The sequence below is a fragment of the Protobothrops mucrosquamatus genome, unplaced genomic scaffold (assembly GCF_001527695.2).
Source record: "Protobothrops mucrosquamatus isolate PMUCROS unplaced genomic scaffold, P.Mucros_1.0 scaffold_214, whole genome shotgun sequence".
Classification (NCBI taxonomy): Eukaryota; Metazoa; Chordata; class Lepidosauria; order Squamata; family Viperidae; genus Protobothrops; species Protobothrops mucrosquamatus.
Window position 1 is genome coordinate 143,865 of NW_015386290.1, and position 16,779 is coordinate 160,643.

Sequence of the window (16,779 nt, forward strand, 5' to 3'; positions counted from 1 at the left end):
GCTCCAAGTGACAAAACTTAATGGTACAATGTACCCTAAACATCAAGAAGGCTGTGCGCTTACTTGGCTTTTTTTTTTTTTTTTTTTTGTACAACATTTTGAAGTTCCACGTGTTCCAATCATAAATAAATAAAACAATCAAGAAAGATATTAATTTAGTTTAAGAGGACAGACAGAGCAAGCCGATTTCATACAGAAAATAATATTAAAAAAGAATCAAAAGAGCCACTTACACATTTTTTTTTAACACAGTATAGCAATAGCAATAGCACTCAGACTTATATACCACTTCACAGCACTTTACAGCCCTCTCTAAGCAGTTTACAGAGTCAGCATATTGCCCCCCCCCCCCCAATAATCATTTTACCGACCTTGGAAGGATGGAAGGATGACTAAACCTTGAGCTGGTTAGAATCGAACTCCTGGCAGTTGGCAGAATTAGCCTACAGTGCTGCATTCTAACCATTCTGCCATCACAGCTCTTTTTGATCTACAGAATTCTTAAAATTTTCCTGGTTTTTGGTGGATTCATATCAGGGAAGAAATGAAACAGACTTTATTTGGAGATCTGAAGCCACTTTGATCAAATCTGTGGATCAAATTTATTCTCCAAATTGAATTGGGTGCTCCAAAATTTATAAACTGATTCAAATTAGTTTGAATCTATGAATAAGTTAAATACGTGAAGCTGCCCAAACATACTGACAGAACCTGAAAGCTAATTTAGGTAGCTGAAAGAACATGGTGATTTCCACTGTTGGCTCAATATTAAAAATTGGCCAATAATTCGTGTCAACTCACTGTTATTATTCTAATAATTATTAACATTTTTCTAACAATTATTAAAGTTGTGCACCTCTGCATTATTCTCACTTTTCTTGATCACATTTTAGAAGAGAGTAAGGTCAGGCTGAAATCTAATATTAATGACATTTTATTTACAATAAAACTGTATTAATACTGAAAGAAATATTCTTACAATATTTAGTAATTTAAAACTTCTACCATTCTATCATGTTAAAATTATAAATGTAGGATCTCTTGGGTCACATTTAAGGCTTTCAGAAGTCACATGTGACCTAAGAATCCTGGGTCGATTACTTCTGGACTGTGGGCTCATGTTCCTCAAACTTCCAGATGCTAAGTCAGCAACCTAATTACTTCAAGATGATCTTATTTCTTGTAGGTTTGTGTGCAAAGTGGAGGCAAAAGCAAAACATCAAAACACATGTTTTGTCTTTGTTTCTTTTTGTCATAGTGATTTGTACTAGACTCCTATATCTTCCTTTCACGGCAATGGGCCTAAAATATGTTAGTAGAAAATGGAGATTTTATAGTTCTAATATAAACCTTTTTAAGATACAGGTAGTCCTCGGCTTACGACACAACTGAGCCCAAAATTTCTGTTGTTAAGTGAGACATTTGTTAAGTGAGTTTTATCCCATTTTATGAGCTTTCTTGCCTCAGTTGTTAAGTGAATCACTGCAATTGATAAGTTAGTAACCCAGTTGTTAAGTGAATCTGGCTTCCCCATTAACTCTGCTTGTCAGAAGGTCGCAAAAGGGGATCACGTGACCCTGGGACACAGCAACAGTCATAAATACAGTTGCTAAGCATCTGAATTTTGATCACATGATCATGGGGATGCTGCAAAGGTCGTAACTGTGAAACACGGTCATATGTCCCTTTTTTCAGTGCCGTTGTAACTTTGAATGGTCACTAAATGAACTGTTGGAAGTCAAGGACTACCTGTACATCTAAAATAAATAACAGTGGGTTTTCAAGTAGTCATTATGACACTCTTCAGTATTGTTATTCTCATTCTACTGACCTGTCATGGGAAAGAGCCCATCTGGAGTCTGAATACTTACTATATTTGTTTATAAACTGGCCGTTCCCAAGAACACTAGCTTTGAGAACAATAGGTCTCAGAATTTCTCACAAGGACAATATGGTGCTGGATTAGAATCACACTGCTTAAGGCAGCTTAAAAATAGTCCTATAGGCTTAAGCAACTGTGGTTGACCTATTTGGAAAAAAAAAAGTTGGCCTCTCCAAATCACTATCTAATATGGGGACTTCAATCTCTCTCATGAATGGACCAGCTTTGACCTCAGGTTTCTAAAATGAAAGGACCCCTGAATAGCAATATAATACAAAGAGAAGTGAAAAGTTTGCAAGGACTCCTCCAGATGTGGCAGACCTGCAATTGGGAGTTTCTGGGAATAAAAACTATGATCGCAAGGACATAATCCCATTTTTAGGATGCGTAAGTGTCCCAATCCAAAACATCTCGACTTTTTATCATGCTCGAAAAATGCTCACATAGATTTGTAAGGTTCTGAGAGAATCACAAGGGCACAGAAAATCTTCTGTTACATCATTGCTAACTTGTATGGCTTTTCCTCTATTTCAGACATGTCAAACTCGCGATGTCACATGACATTGCGCAACGTATCAGGACGGTTTTGTCATTGCTGGAAATGGGGTGGGCACGGCTTCCGCATGACGCGTCTGGCCTGCGGGCCGGAAGTTTGACACTCCTGCTCTATTTAATAAACACCCTCCACAATTGTGGGCTGCTTTCCCCCTTGCATCAAGTTGGTAGCTATAGTTCAAGGTAACCTAGGGAAATTTGGCTTTATTGCATCTTTTGCCTCACATAATAGCCACTGCAGATGCACCCAGCAGGATCTGGCTAAATTAGCCAATCTGGGATAAAAATTTAGCATATGGTCATTAACCAACTTTAATATACCAAGGCTTCAGCCTAAAACCAGTATTCAAATGCCTAATAAATATTAGTTTAAAAAGACATACACACAGAAGCCCGCTGATTCAGCCAACCTTTATATGCCTAGGTCATAATGCCAGTTTCTTAAACTTATTACACTGGTGAAGGTACACATACTGCAGCACTGCCACAGTGTCTAGATGTGAGAAAGTTAAGAGAGACTCCAGAGAACTTTCTCTTCTTGGTGAAAAATACCATGAGGAGCACTTTGGTCTAATGGTTAAGGCACCGGTCTAGAACCCAAGAGACAATTAGTTCTAGTCTCATATTAGGCATGGAAGCTGGCTGGAGTGACTTTGGGCCAGTCATTCTCTCTCAGCCCAACTCACTTCACTGTGTTGTTGTTGTGGAGAAAATAGAAGCAAGAATTGGCTTATAAAAGTGTAGGCTCAGTTCAAGACATTTTCCTGCTAGAGATCAAATGTTTCCTCACCTTGCCTTCAAGTCTAAGTTCATGCAAACCTCAGCCTATAAAGTTTCTGAAGAAAAAAATCCTATTGGATTTCCTTCAGAGCAGTGAAAATACAGTTACAATTTCAATAATGAAGAGTTTGCTGGCTAAATTCGCTTCCTAAGATGCGCAGTCTGCCTAATGGTAAAATTAAGCATATGAACTTCATGAACATGTTTTATTCTGGCAAAATACACCTGAAAGAGGTTGGTTATCTCACTGCAACTTCTGATTTCTGTTCTGTGAATTGCCAATCTCTTATGGCAGCATGGCTGCCTGCCTGCCTGCCTGCCATATTGACATCATTTTGTTGATTCTGAAAATCAATATCCCAGTGATGTCATCACACAGGCAATCATATTTAATTACATGAAAATATCTCTCAGTTTCATGTTTATTGAAAGGCAGCACAAGCTAATGTTTCTAATGTTAAAGCTGTAAATTGTCAGAACTGAAATAAGTCTCTAACCTGATAAGTTGCAAAAAACAAGTGTCCTAGGAAATATTCTTTTCTAGACAAACTTGTTCTCCATAGCTTAGCTGAGTTTGGACAACTGCTCAAATCCAATCAGGATCTAGATGGTAGCAAAAATATTTTGTTCGTTTTTCTGACCCATAAAGCTTTCTTACTTCATTTTACAGCAGTATTGTTGCTTATGCAAACCCAGCCCTCTTGGTTAATTAGTGGTTCAGTGTCTTGTGTGAACTCAATGGTGAGAGTCAATCATAGTTATTAAGCCACTGCTTTTTGCTTTTGCTTTTTTTGAGATGGAAAGGAAGGGCAATCTATCCTGATTTCACTTGTTTCTTTCTATGGTTGTTTCACTTTTTGAAACAATTAACAGTATAAAATCCTGTACGTCTAAATGAAAGTTAAAAAAACAAATGTTTTATCTTCACATAGTTCAAATAATAATTCAACATTCAGTGGGGGTTTTTATCAATGAAATAGTTAGGAGAAGGAGGATAATGATGATGTTATCCATTCATTTGTGTCCAACTTTTGGCAATTCTATGAGCGTCATTATACTTTGCAATTTTTCTGTATAAAAGACTTAGCTGTGATAAGCCTTGGAAGTGTAACAATCCAAAACACAGAACTGTGCCACATAAACTAATAAAATCACAGCCCCTAGCCAAATGACCTGGGGTTATTCAGATGATACAGATAATCACTATCTCAAATATACGCATGTAATATAAGGCTGTGCTGCATGCATGATTCATATAAAGTTGATGTTTCACTACAAAAATATATGGCTAGGGGTTAAAAATGACTATTCATTCAGTTGCATCTCCAAAGAAGCTTCATTCAGCTTATGTCTCAAGAAATATGCATCCTAAAGTGGCCTTTAAGCCAACAGAATTAATATTTCTAAAGTTTCACTTAATATTATTGCCTTTAGCTATTTATGACTTGACAGGTAAGTAAGATGGCATGCAAATGTCATGTGTTGTGATGTTTTCCTTATTTCTATGTTTATTGTAATACAGTCATTTTAAAAATGAGGGAGATTGAACTGGATGAAGATCATTGGGTGCCCAGGAATGGATAGCTCAATCCTACTCAACCCAATCTCACATAGATATGAGTTTTTGTCTCGGTGAACTGTATTGACTCCAACAAAGTACTGTCCGTCCTTTTCCCTTCGGAGAAATCCTTCTCCAAAACAAGCCATCATAAAATTTTAATCTAGAGCAGGATGACACATAAGGTGTACATTATTTTGATTGAGAAATCATGCTGAAAAAAACAACAGGAAAACTAGGATTATTTGATAAACATTACAACTGTAAGGACACTCTTTCTCCTTATCCTTCAGTGATATTATGGTTAAGCAAAAGTGCAATAGATGCACCTCTAGAAGCATTAATTTTCTTCTTAGTACAATTGCAAAGACTTCGGCCAAGTTCGAGCATTGAACGCTGGATCCAGGTCACATCTATGCTATTTGTTGAAATATTCTACCTGTTTAGCAACTATATTTATAAACTAAGATTACATGAATCCTGAACCTTTGTGAATTATTTTTTAAATTTCCTTAACCAGTCTGTGCTCCACTTTTGCTTATATAGGTATATAAATAGCATCAAAATAGGGAGTTGATGTTTTTCCTTGTTTGCATCATTATTGTGTCTTATTGTGCTTAATATTCTTTTAGCTTGATAAAACAAAACAAATTTTTAAATATTGTCTTTGTGAAAGGTTAGTATCCCCCTCAAATATCCTCCTGTCAAGGCTGAGCCAGTGCACAAGGAACTCAAACAATGTAGAGGTGCCAATGAAACAGATAAATTCAAATCGCCTTCCCAGTGTTGTCCCAAAGTAGTTTTCAGATCCAGTGCGATCATATATGGAAATTATCTGCAAATGGTGCTTATGGTATTTTTTGGGTCATCTCCAGACTCCAGCCCTTCAACAGAGCTTTTTGAGGGAATCAGTTTTAGTGATTGAAATTAAACTCAGGGAAACCTTCATTAAAATGAATCAATTTCTACTTTATCCTAAAATTACATATTTGGCATTGAATATCCCAAATATGTTCAATAGTAAGAATGCTAGCAATCTGCTGCCCTTGATAAATCAATACAATATGGAGACCATGACTGATGACATATGGGAAAACACTAGCATTGGTCCCTTGCTTAAGGGCCAAACCTTAAAACAACTGTTTGTAAAACCTCAAAATAATCTCTTTCATTTTATTTGATTTTCTCCATCCATTTTCCCAAGTTTTGTGGGCTCTCAAAATTCTTTCTAACTACCCATCCATCGACCTGTCCACCACTGCAAGCAAACATAGAGAGAGGGAGAGAAAGGATCTTTGGTATGATGTATAGATTTTCCCCCAGCTAAACTAAAAGAAAAGTATTTTTTTTAAAGCAAGCCCTTCTCTTTCAGCTCTGCTTCATCAAGTCAGAGCTCACAGTAACTGCTTCAAAGTTAAAAAAAAATAAATCTGGAGACCTAACCATTAAACTCCTGAGACATGAAACTCCTGAGACATTTGTAAATCAGTTCTAAAAAGAATATACTGTTTACTCAATTGCATATCCTATGTGTTTATACTAGCAAACCAACTCACTTTTTTTAAAGAAAAATTCAACTCAGATAAATCAGACAGGCTCTGAATGAAGTGCAAATGTTATAAATAAATGCCTGATACTGAGCCAATCTGCAGCAGAGAAGGTGGATCATAATTCTGTCACATAAATCCCTGACCAATTTCGCCTTCCCGCTCTGAACTATATGTGCCTTTTGGCTGAAATCTGTTCCAATTCTTGGCTGAAAACACCCAGACCCCATCTCTTGAGGAGCTTCTTAACAGCTGAGAATGTACCCATCTTCCCCTTGGTATATTGAATTCACTCCCTCTCATCTCAGAGACTATTGATGAAAATAGCTGTCCTCCCATCAATCATTCTCTCTCCTTGGCCATACAAGGTGAAGCAGGAAGATTATAGGAAGAAGAAGGAAAAAGAAAGCTGGTGGTGCTAAACAACGGGCTTGATAGGCATCGCTGGATATCAGAGGGAAAAGGCAAATGGGTTCATGAACCCATTTGGCAGATGAAACCATTCTCCTGGCAGGATATTTAATCAATCTGATGTCTCCAGTGCATGTTTCACTGTGTGTTCTGGGTTTTTTTGTTTTTTTTTTCACTGTCTCAATAATTCTTCTTGGCACTTGAGTTGGGCCACAATGCCATTCTATACGTGGTTCAAGAAAGCAGCAGCTGGAGCTTTTAAAAGAAACAAAGGAAGCCTGAGAGATTCATTTTTAACCCCATCCATTTGTCCAGATCTTATGCTCAAATCTTTACGCTCAATCTGTCTCCAAAGAACCAAGTTCGCTAAGAAGAGAGTCTCGAGATGAAAATGAACCCTCTCTGATCCTTTTCCACATAGCTGTGTAGGCTTGTGACATTTCTACTCAGGTTCTAGAAGGGTTCTTCAAGGGACTCTGTGCAGCATTAAAGTCCTTGCTCTCTAAACAAAAATATGCCTTAGTAAAGCCAGTCATAAACACTTTTATTGCAAGTGCTGATGTGGTTATTTTATTACAAAACATCATAGATGGATAGGTAATTACAAAAAAGTTTGAGAGCAGGCAAAACTTTAGAGCCAACAATGTTGCATTAAAACAGCTGGAGATATGGACACCTATATAGCCCAGGTAAGCCTTTCTCTTCTTAGAAGCAAAAGCCTTGCTTACAAAACAATTCAAACACAGGCAAACTCACGGTAACATTATGTTATTAGAAAAGTGCCAGAATTTACCATAAGAATAAAAAGAATACCTTCTATTATTTATTTATCTATTACCTATTTATCTGTTATCTATTATTTAATACTATTATTTAATTGGATTTCCTGTACATTGCAGGGAGTTGAGTTAGATAACTTTTGTGGTCCCTTCTAACTCTACCCCTCTATGAGTCTAAGAAAAAAAAATGTCTGCTTATCCTTAGGTTCAAATCGAAACATGGTGGCCATATGCTCAGTTGGAACTCTGGCACTTCCGAATGGGGACAACTTTAAGGATGAGGCATTAGAGCTTTTCATGCTGACATATTTTATTAGAGAGAAAACAAGGGAAATGCTCTGTGTGGCAAGGTGAAGCACAATTACCCAGAAAGTATGGGTATTCTTCTTCTTAATAGGATTGGTTTATATATTTGTAAAAACAAAAACAAACACCATAAGAAAATGGGGGCGGGTTGCAAGTAGAAAACTACAAAATCTGGGCCATTACATCTCCTTCATGAACTTAAATTTGGGTAAAGCAAAGTAATTGACCAGTAAAAGGCTTACCTAGAAGTCCAGTCAGACTAAGAACTGGTGCATATGTTGAAGCTACCACATGGTGGCAGTCTTCGCATGATGACTGCCTCCATAGTGCCCCAATCAAAAAAGATCTGCCATGATGTGCAGAAAGGTATCCAATCTCCCTACCATATAGAAATGGTTTCCAACATGGGACAGCTGCCATACGGGACATAGAAGGTACAGTAGTTAATAGTCCTAGGTCATGCCTCAGCCATATCCAATCAGGAGCAGAATTCAGGAGCAGATAGTCAGCTTTTTATCTTGCCTTTTTTAGAAGCATCAAAGTATTTTCATTTAGGGAGGCATAACAGAATATGCCATTATATAATAAGAGGAATATTATTCAGAAGAGATGCGATAATTGGGATGGTTTAGAATTTTACCTCAGTGATTCATTCATTATCAGAAAATATCATCTGACGATAGATAGATAGATAGATAGATAGATAGATAGATAGATAGATAGATAGAGATAGATAGATAGATAGATAGATAGATAGATAGATAGATAGATAGATAGATAGATAGATAGAGAGAGAGAGATAGATAGATAGATAGATAGATAGATAGATAGATAGATAGATAGATAGATAGATAGATAGAAAATAAATTAATTAATTAAAAAGAAAATAAAAACAAACAAAAAATTCAAAAGGCAGACTTGATGGACCACTGGATTTTTTTTCTGTCATCAGTTTTCTATGTTTCTACACACCATTGAGAAGATTCTGTTAAGGAGAAATCTAACACTGATTCCTGACTTTTTCCAGGTCTGTTATTTATCATGGACCACTTCATCTCTGCCGCCAGTTTCCAAGAAGACAACTATATTTCAGTCAATTACATAGTTAAACGTTAATCCTTTTGCAGACTTTATTGATCCAGCCTGTTTAAAGAGCTAAGATAGATATATGCTTTTTATACTTACATCTTACAATAATTTAAAGGCCGAACTCACATATGCTGATTTCAGCTCAGAATCAAACAATGCCATACCCTTTTCTCTCCCTTTCATATAGTCCAACACAAAATGTATAATTTGCAACAAAATCCGCAATTTTTAATATTGCTCATAAGATCTGAGAACAGTTCTCAGAATTGAATGTCTAACTGAAAAATACAGTGTCTAGCTGGGATTAAATCATCCCGATGGGGCAATATTTTTAGTGCAAGTCAAATAAAGCTCAATTGCTAAATGCATGATAACTAATTATTACTACTTCTAACTTTTTTCTTTGCCTGAACTCCATGACTAAACAAGCTGATTTTCGAGTTCACAACTGAAATAACCTCAACTGAAAAATAAGGTCGCTGCAACCCTTTATTTTACCAATCGTGCTGAAATAACCTAACACTCTACTGAAATATACTCTTTTAAAAAAAATATACACATTATCCATCATATTCAAGTGCTTTATTTCTACAATAACCTGAGAGATGTTTCTATTCAATGGGCTTCCCGCTGACATTTAAGCAATCCTCAAGGTCTCTCCACCCAATCCCTTTCTGTGGGAATTCAAGCAGGGAGGAAAACCCCGTTTAGGTTGTATTTCAGTTGACAACTTTTGAAAATTTTGAGTGTTTTGTGCAGGTGATACATATCATTTTTGACCACTTGCAGGGCCATTTACTTCTCATAAAACGATTCCTGTTTTGATGGATCACCTTCCTTTTTTTTTTTTTAATGGACAGCTGCTATTGCTTATTGTTACTAGCTTGAAGCAAACCCTTTCACCGAGAAGAAGTCCTGTGTTCTAGGATCTGGAAGCCTACTTTTATTGTAGGCCCACGAAGAACCTCTGCCTTCCTGCTTTGCATTCCATCCCAGTCTGAGTAAGACAACTTTGGACATGCCTTCTCCTTCTCTTCCCCTATACTTTACAGATATATGTCTCTCTTGAATCTCTTTCTTACCTGAGAGGGGGAGCTGAGAGAAGCAAGGAGCTTTCTGCCGAATGGATCAGGCTGCAGGCTCTGCCAACCCCAGCAGGCAATTAAGTCCTCCTGTTATAGTGACATCTGATCTTCTAGAGAAGCTCATTGGCCACCAGGCTCACAACAGTAAGGAGGGAAAGAGCAAGGAAAGAAAGAGGGGTGGGGAAAAGGTCAGCCCAAGTATAGGAGCAGCTGAAGGAGCTGTCCTAGATCAAGATGGGAGGGACATGTTTGGCGAGAGTGAAAAATAAAACACCATATAGCTTAGCTTTCTATATTTAAAATCCCATCAGGCCAGCGGAATTTAAAGGACAATCAGTTCAAAGGAACCAGAGGTTGTCATGTGTGCCGTGAAGAGCATGGTGATCGGTTGCCTACGACATTTTAAAGCCTGTCTAGTGCCAGAATTGTTCTAACTCCAACAGCACCCATAGGGTGCAACTGTAATGCTGGCAGAGAAGGCAGTGGGGCAGAAGGTTTTTCTGGAGTAAGCAGAAGAAAACTAAGGGAAGGCCCAGGCAGAACTGCAAGACCAAGCAATTGGCTCCATCAGAATAGCTAAAAGGGGATCCAGGTTCTGCCGTTTACTTAGTGAAGTTGCTGGCTTGGCCTTGCCATTCCAAAAAGTTAAAAGAGAAATTAAAAGATTACCCTGAGAGAAGCTTGATATCTGATATAAAACATCCTCCTCTGATGTAATGCATCATCCAACAACACAATATGTGTTCTTGATATATAAGAACAACAGCACATTCAGTGCAATGCCGTCCTTAAGGTTTTGTGACAGACTAAACACCTGGATGGATCTGAAACAACTGCGCATGTGGGTAAATGTTTTGCAAGCTGTGGTTGGGAAATCTATTGCAGACTGATGGTTGTTGCCCTTTTGACAAAATAATAATAATAATAATAATAATAATAATAATAATAATAATAATAATAATAATAATAATAATAATAATAATAATAATAATAATAATAATAATAATAATAANAAAAAATTCCAAGATCCTCGCTTGGAAAGGGACTCTTTCAAACGAGGGATGGAAATTGCTAAGGATGGCAATTGATTGAAAGGTTGGATCGGCGGGCTGCTTTCGCTTGAACCAATCACCCAAAAGTCACGAAGCGGAGAGGGATGCTGAACGTTCAAAGTCCCTTGAAGCTGGTTCAACCCGCAAGAAAGATTAAGCAAGTGGAAGTTTTACCTCTTTCTGCCTCTAGGGGGCTCGCGGGTCTCAGCTATAAGCGCCCCTCCGTTGCCTCTGAGCTTCCCAAATTCTGCGCCTGCCTTCCCTGGTGCCTTATCTCTCTCGCCCCCCCCCCCCGCCCCCAACGCAATATACACACCCGATTTGGCAAGTTTCCCTTGCAGGGGAGCCTTCCGCTGCCTCAGAGGGGTCGATCCCTCCGCCAGCCTCTTTCTTCCAGCCTGTGAGAAGGGAGAAAGTTCCTTCGATAAAAGAGCTGCGGGGGCAGGATTTATTTTTGGGCATCAGTCCGCCTCCCCCCCCCCCCTCCCTGGCTTGGAAAGGAAGAGTCCAAGCCAGGATGCGCCGACAGGGTTTGAAACCCGCGGAGCCGAGCGCGGCAAGCTGCAGCCTTTAAACCTCCGGTGCTGTTCACCAGGTATAGTAAATGGAGAGCAAAGCAAATTCTGGTGTCTCTCTCTGGCGGTTGTAGGGAAAAACAAAAACCAAAACAAACCCCTTCTCCTCTGAGGCGAAGGGAGAGCCGGGAAGGTCCTGCTGGCGAGGCAAAGGTTTCAACTGTATCGAAATCTCGCTCTGTAAAGGGGAGCAAACAAAAAAAAAAAGACAAAAAAACAAAACGGGGGGAGCTGGGAAGGCACATTAAGAGAGAGGGAGTGATGGGGAAATTGCTTCGTCTTGGATCTGAAACTTCGGGATCGGGGAGTGAGCGTGCAGGTAGCTGGCTCATTCGCCAGCCGGGTTCGCCTTCTTTTAAACTCTGCCTAAGCAGATGTTTCCCCCCCCCCCGCGCGCTGCAAACCAGCTGTCGATCAGGCCTTCGGGACTGTATTGCTTGCGGAGTTTTGAGAAGGCAAACTAAAATACTTGTTACACTCAGTTTGGTTAGTGGCTGGCAGGTTATTGCCCAGTGCTATGCAACTTGGAGGCTTTGGTGCTCTCAGAGCTTGGCTGCTTCCTCGCCCTGATGATGTTACCTAGTCAGGTAATGAAACGTCTGCAAGCAAACAACCAAGCTCAGAGAGGCACCAAAGGCTCCCCCTGGTCTCAGGAACAGGGAACCTCTTTCCGGACCTGGCTTCTTATTAGGATGCTAGACTTCAAAAAAAAGTTACAAAATGTGTAAGGAAACTTTTTAAAACTTGCAGCAGAGATAACATATTGACTCCCTGATTATATGCATGAAGGTAGACAGCATCTGACTTACAAAATGCCTGAACATCTGACTACCTTTAGATACAATTCTTTCTAAAGGTACCCTATTTAATAATAATAATAATAATAATAGTAATAGCAATAATAATAATAGCAATAATAGTAATAGCAATAATAATAATAATAATAACAACAACAACAACAACAACAACAATAATAATAATTCTGTACTGTACTTCATTTTAAGGGTTGAAAGAGAAAACTGAGAATCAGTTTGAGGTAGTATGGGATGAACTATTAGTCTGCACTCTGTACTTTTTTGTAGGCCCTTGGGCTGAAAAGGGGATATCTGCAGGATTGCATCATTTGTTGCATCAAAGAAACAAAAACAATCCCTTCTAGCCCCTGTTTAAAAGATTAATCCCTATGAGCATGCCTCAGTTTAAATGGTTGGGACTTAGGGGCAGCCCTATCACTTGTTGCAAGAACAGCTTCATTTGGGAGGTGCTCGGGATTGGGGTACAGTGGCAAGATCTTGGGGAACTCAGGGGACATGCTGTCACACTTACTCTGCACCTTCTCAATTAATCAGCTGTCTTCAGATGCAGTGGATAAAGATCCCCTGTTTCCAGTATTGAACAGAGATTCATTCACTTGCATAATCCATTCCTATGCACTGAAAGGAGAAATGCACTCTTCATTCCAACAGGAATGGATTAGTTCTGTTCTTATACAATTCTTCAGTTTTGTGCATTTCATTCCTTACTGCCTGCTTCCCATGTGTATTCATGATTCAAGTTTCACTTGGCAGCAAAATTTACTACTGGCAGCAAAGGGTAACATTGAGGTGCCTTGCTACACGGTGATAGTGAGACTTTTATTATTCTCATCTTCCGAGTGATAGTTCTGCTACATGCTTGACTTTTTCGGGGTGTCTTATAGACCTGTATGTTATGTTGAGGATTATCCTTGTGAACCTGCATGACATAAAATGAAGCAAAGTTGTCACAATAGTGTATTTCTGGATCTAAAGAGGCGAGAACATTTGAAATGATACATGCTTTGAAATTTGGTAAACTGCCCTTGCCCCTCCATTTTCCCTCAGGCTGATAACATCTCTGCATTATCTGATTTTCTGGTACATGTCAGCTATTTAATTTGGAACATCTTTATTTGGACTGCTCATATCACAAGTTTTAGATTCCCCAAAGCAACTGGAATACTTGGTGAAATTAACTGTTGTTTTAATTCAGTGTTTTTATTCTGACTTATTATGGCCAAATGAAGTCAAATCAGCTGAGGAGAAGTAAATATCATAAAGTACTATATCAGCAATAAAAATTAATACTAAGGCATTTACTAAAAAGTCATTTTAAACATATTTCTGAGGCCAAATACAGCAAATGTTCCCGAAATGAATTAATCCTTGTAAGTCTGCGCCTTTAGACAAGATTCTCTACAAATTGCAGTGCAGCTGAGCAGAACCCATCTGTTGTAGCTCAGCAGATAAGGGAATGTAGAAAAAAAATTCTGAAAAAAAGTGAAATGTTCTAAAGACTACCATGTAGAAGAATAGCCCAGCCACAGGGAAGAGTCATAGTTTATTAACAAAAGGAAGGTTTTATATATAGAATGCCACTGATTTAGTCCCTGCCATCTCAAGTTCACAGACTTCAGGCTGTTGGGCCGGGAATGATTTCTGCCTGAAAAATTCCTGTCAAGTCAAAGGAAACACACTGAGCTTGAGAGTTCATTCATTTTTACTAATATAAACAGCTTTCCACTTCATGTACATTCTGGACATCTCACGAAACCAACTAAACAACTATATCGCTTCTATGGTAGACATGCTTTTACGTCATCAACCAAATTCAAAGGTTCCTTTAAAATATTATGCATGATTCATCTACTAGGCCAATATTTATTCATGAGTCTATGAGTCTGCCCAAATCTAATGTCTTCAGGATGCATTAAATGATAAAGCTCATATTATTCTTAATCAATGGGAAAGCTGAGGTGATGGGTTTTAAAGGGCATGTATCTGACGCAGTGTTTCTCAACCTTGGCAGCTTTAAGATAGGTGGATTTCAGTTCCCAGAATTCCCAAGCTAGTTTGCTGACTGGAGGATTATCAGAGTTGAAATCCACTCATTTTAAAGCTGCCAAGGTTGAGAAACATTGATCTGGTAGATTCCAGGTATCTTGGGCAGAAATTTGTCTTGCTTTACAGAATTTCCCAAGGCGAAGTCTTAGCTGACTTATACAACATGCAAACTGCTGTCTCTTTGTTTCGGTTTTTCAAGGCTTTCAAGCAAACAAATAAACATATATGTGTTACTTGGTTGTCCAGCATCGCAGGTCATATATTAATTGCTTCCTATTGTTTTCACAGAATGAATTTCATCATATTATTACTCGGGATATAAGCATCAACTCTAGTAATCATAAACATTTCTTAATTAATTTCTCAAGTAATTTTTAGGGATATGTAATAATGTTCCATTGATTATTATGATTATCAATTAGATTTAACATGGCCACCTACTCCAGTGGACTCTGGGCAGCTTACAAAATACAGCATTAAATTAAAACAAAGAAAAACATAAACAAAACTAGATAGCCTGGATTAAAAACAAACCATTAAAATTAAGAATAACAGCCATCTCCACTCCCTCCCCAATACATTAACCCCACACCTGGGACCAAAGCCAGGTTTTATATCTGTTATGTATACGCTTTTCTATTATCATTTTTCTCTATCCTAACAGTTTCATGTGCTTTGTACAGCATGATGGCTTTCATTATAGCAAATAAGATGTCATATAGAAATTAATTTTAGGGGACTTCCAAGTAGGATTTTTGAGCTACTGATCTCATAATATACACTGTTTCTGGAAGCTGAGTTGGTTTTTTCTGGGTTTTATTATTGTTTACTTTAAATTGCCACAAAACTGGCACTCCAGCTCTGCAGAGCTTTTGGGGTTGCCTATTTTTCCACTGGTAGAAATTCTCATTTCATTTTATCTTCCAGCAACTTTATCCTTCTCACTTTTAAAAGTCCGGGCACTATAGAATTTCCAGAATCTCAAGGTTAGCAGACTAAAGATAATTTTGGCCCGGCTTCAAACCACTGTTTAGAGATTATATTAGAGATTACCAAACACAGCACAGGCATGCTAAATGTGCTGGGCAGCTTAATCCAATGAAGCTAGAGGACACAAGGTTAAGCTGAGATATTTTCTTCCCAGGCAGTCCCTTTTCCTTTCATGCCTTTCCATTTTTTTTAACATTATGGATGTATTCCTTCATTTTCCATAGTCTTTTACTGCCCAAGCCATCATATTCTGTAATTCTTGAGTGTTCTTGAAGGGCAGTTCTACACAGGGCACATTACAATAATCCAACTGGAAGGAGATTAGGGGGTGGATTACTGTGAAGAAGGTATCCTGGTCCAGGAAAGGTTGAAATTGGTGCACAAAATTTTCTGCAAGGGTTTAGCTGCCACCTGTTCCTGAAGCAGAACTATGAATCTAGGAGAATTCTCCAGTTGCAGACCAGCTCTGAATAGGATAGTGCAGTCCTTTCATAGTCAAAGATGGAATTTCCCTGGAATAATTCTGGCTATAAAGCTGAAGTCTCTTCCTCCCCATTCAGTCTATAATTGCCTCTAAGCAGCGGGATAGCACTGCTACCACATCATCGGTTTGGCCTAGGGATAAAATGTATAACTGGGTATTATCCATATTTTGTTGCTACTGAAGCCTGTGCCAAAAGATTATTACCCCAGTGGCTTCATGGTAAAAAGGAATGAAGAAATGAGAGATCCCTTAGGCCAGGGGTGTCAAACTGCCGGCCCGCAGGCCGGTTTCATCATACCGGAGCCACGCCCACCCCATTGCCGGCAATGGCGAAAAAGCTCCGATACGTCACGCGACGTCACGTGACGTTGCGAGTTTGACATGCCTGCCTTAGTATCCAGGAAGATATCACCTGAAGAGAGATTCCATCTCTGCTACAATGATGAATGAGGCCATGTTAATCCCCAAATATTATCTTTGTATATTTTTTTTAAATTTTGGAAGTATCCTCCTAAACTTAGTGATCTCCAGATAAGTCAGCCTGCAGGTCCCATGATCTTCAATCAGTCTATGCAATGTATATCTGAAGCTGTTTCAGGGAATAACCCTTTGATCTTTTCTGATGAACCCCAATGAGATCATTCTCCATTCTGCTAGGTTTATTATTTCTCTTCTAGCATTGTTACTATCTCCAAAATGCAGGAAGCCATTTTGGCTAATTCTGAATTTCATCTTCTGATATTGTTGCAATCAGGATAATTTCATAGCTCTACCATTTCCACTTTCCAAGGGAAAAAATGGTTTCATTCTGTGGCTGTGTTCCCT

The 16,779-nt window shown here is 38.6% G+C and overlaps 2 protein-coding genes across 3 annotated transcripts in view; one reads left to right on the forward strand and one right to left on the reverse strand.

Annotated features, from left to right (window-relative positions):
* The window catches only part of TNNT3 (troponin T3, fast skeletal type), a gene marked incomplete at its 3' end in the record, with an annotated part of 47,523 nt that extends 37,438 nt beyond the window's left edge, over positions 1–10,085 (reverse strand). For both annotated transcript variants that reach the window (XM_015827294.2, XM_015827286.2), the window contains 1 exon segment: positions 9,990–10,085.
* Positions 10,086–11,524: 1,439 nt separating this feature from the next.
* LOC107297936 (mediator of DNA damage checkpoint protein 1-like) overlaps positions 11,525–16,779 on the forward strand; it is a 29,015-nt gene continuing 23,760 nt past the window's right edge. The window contains exon 1 of the mRNA XM_015827303.1: positions 11,525–11,639. The gene's annotated coding sequence lies outside the window, so the exon portion shown is untranslated. The remainder of the gene's footprint in view (positions 11,640–16,779) is intronic.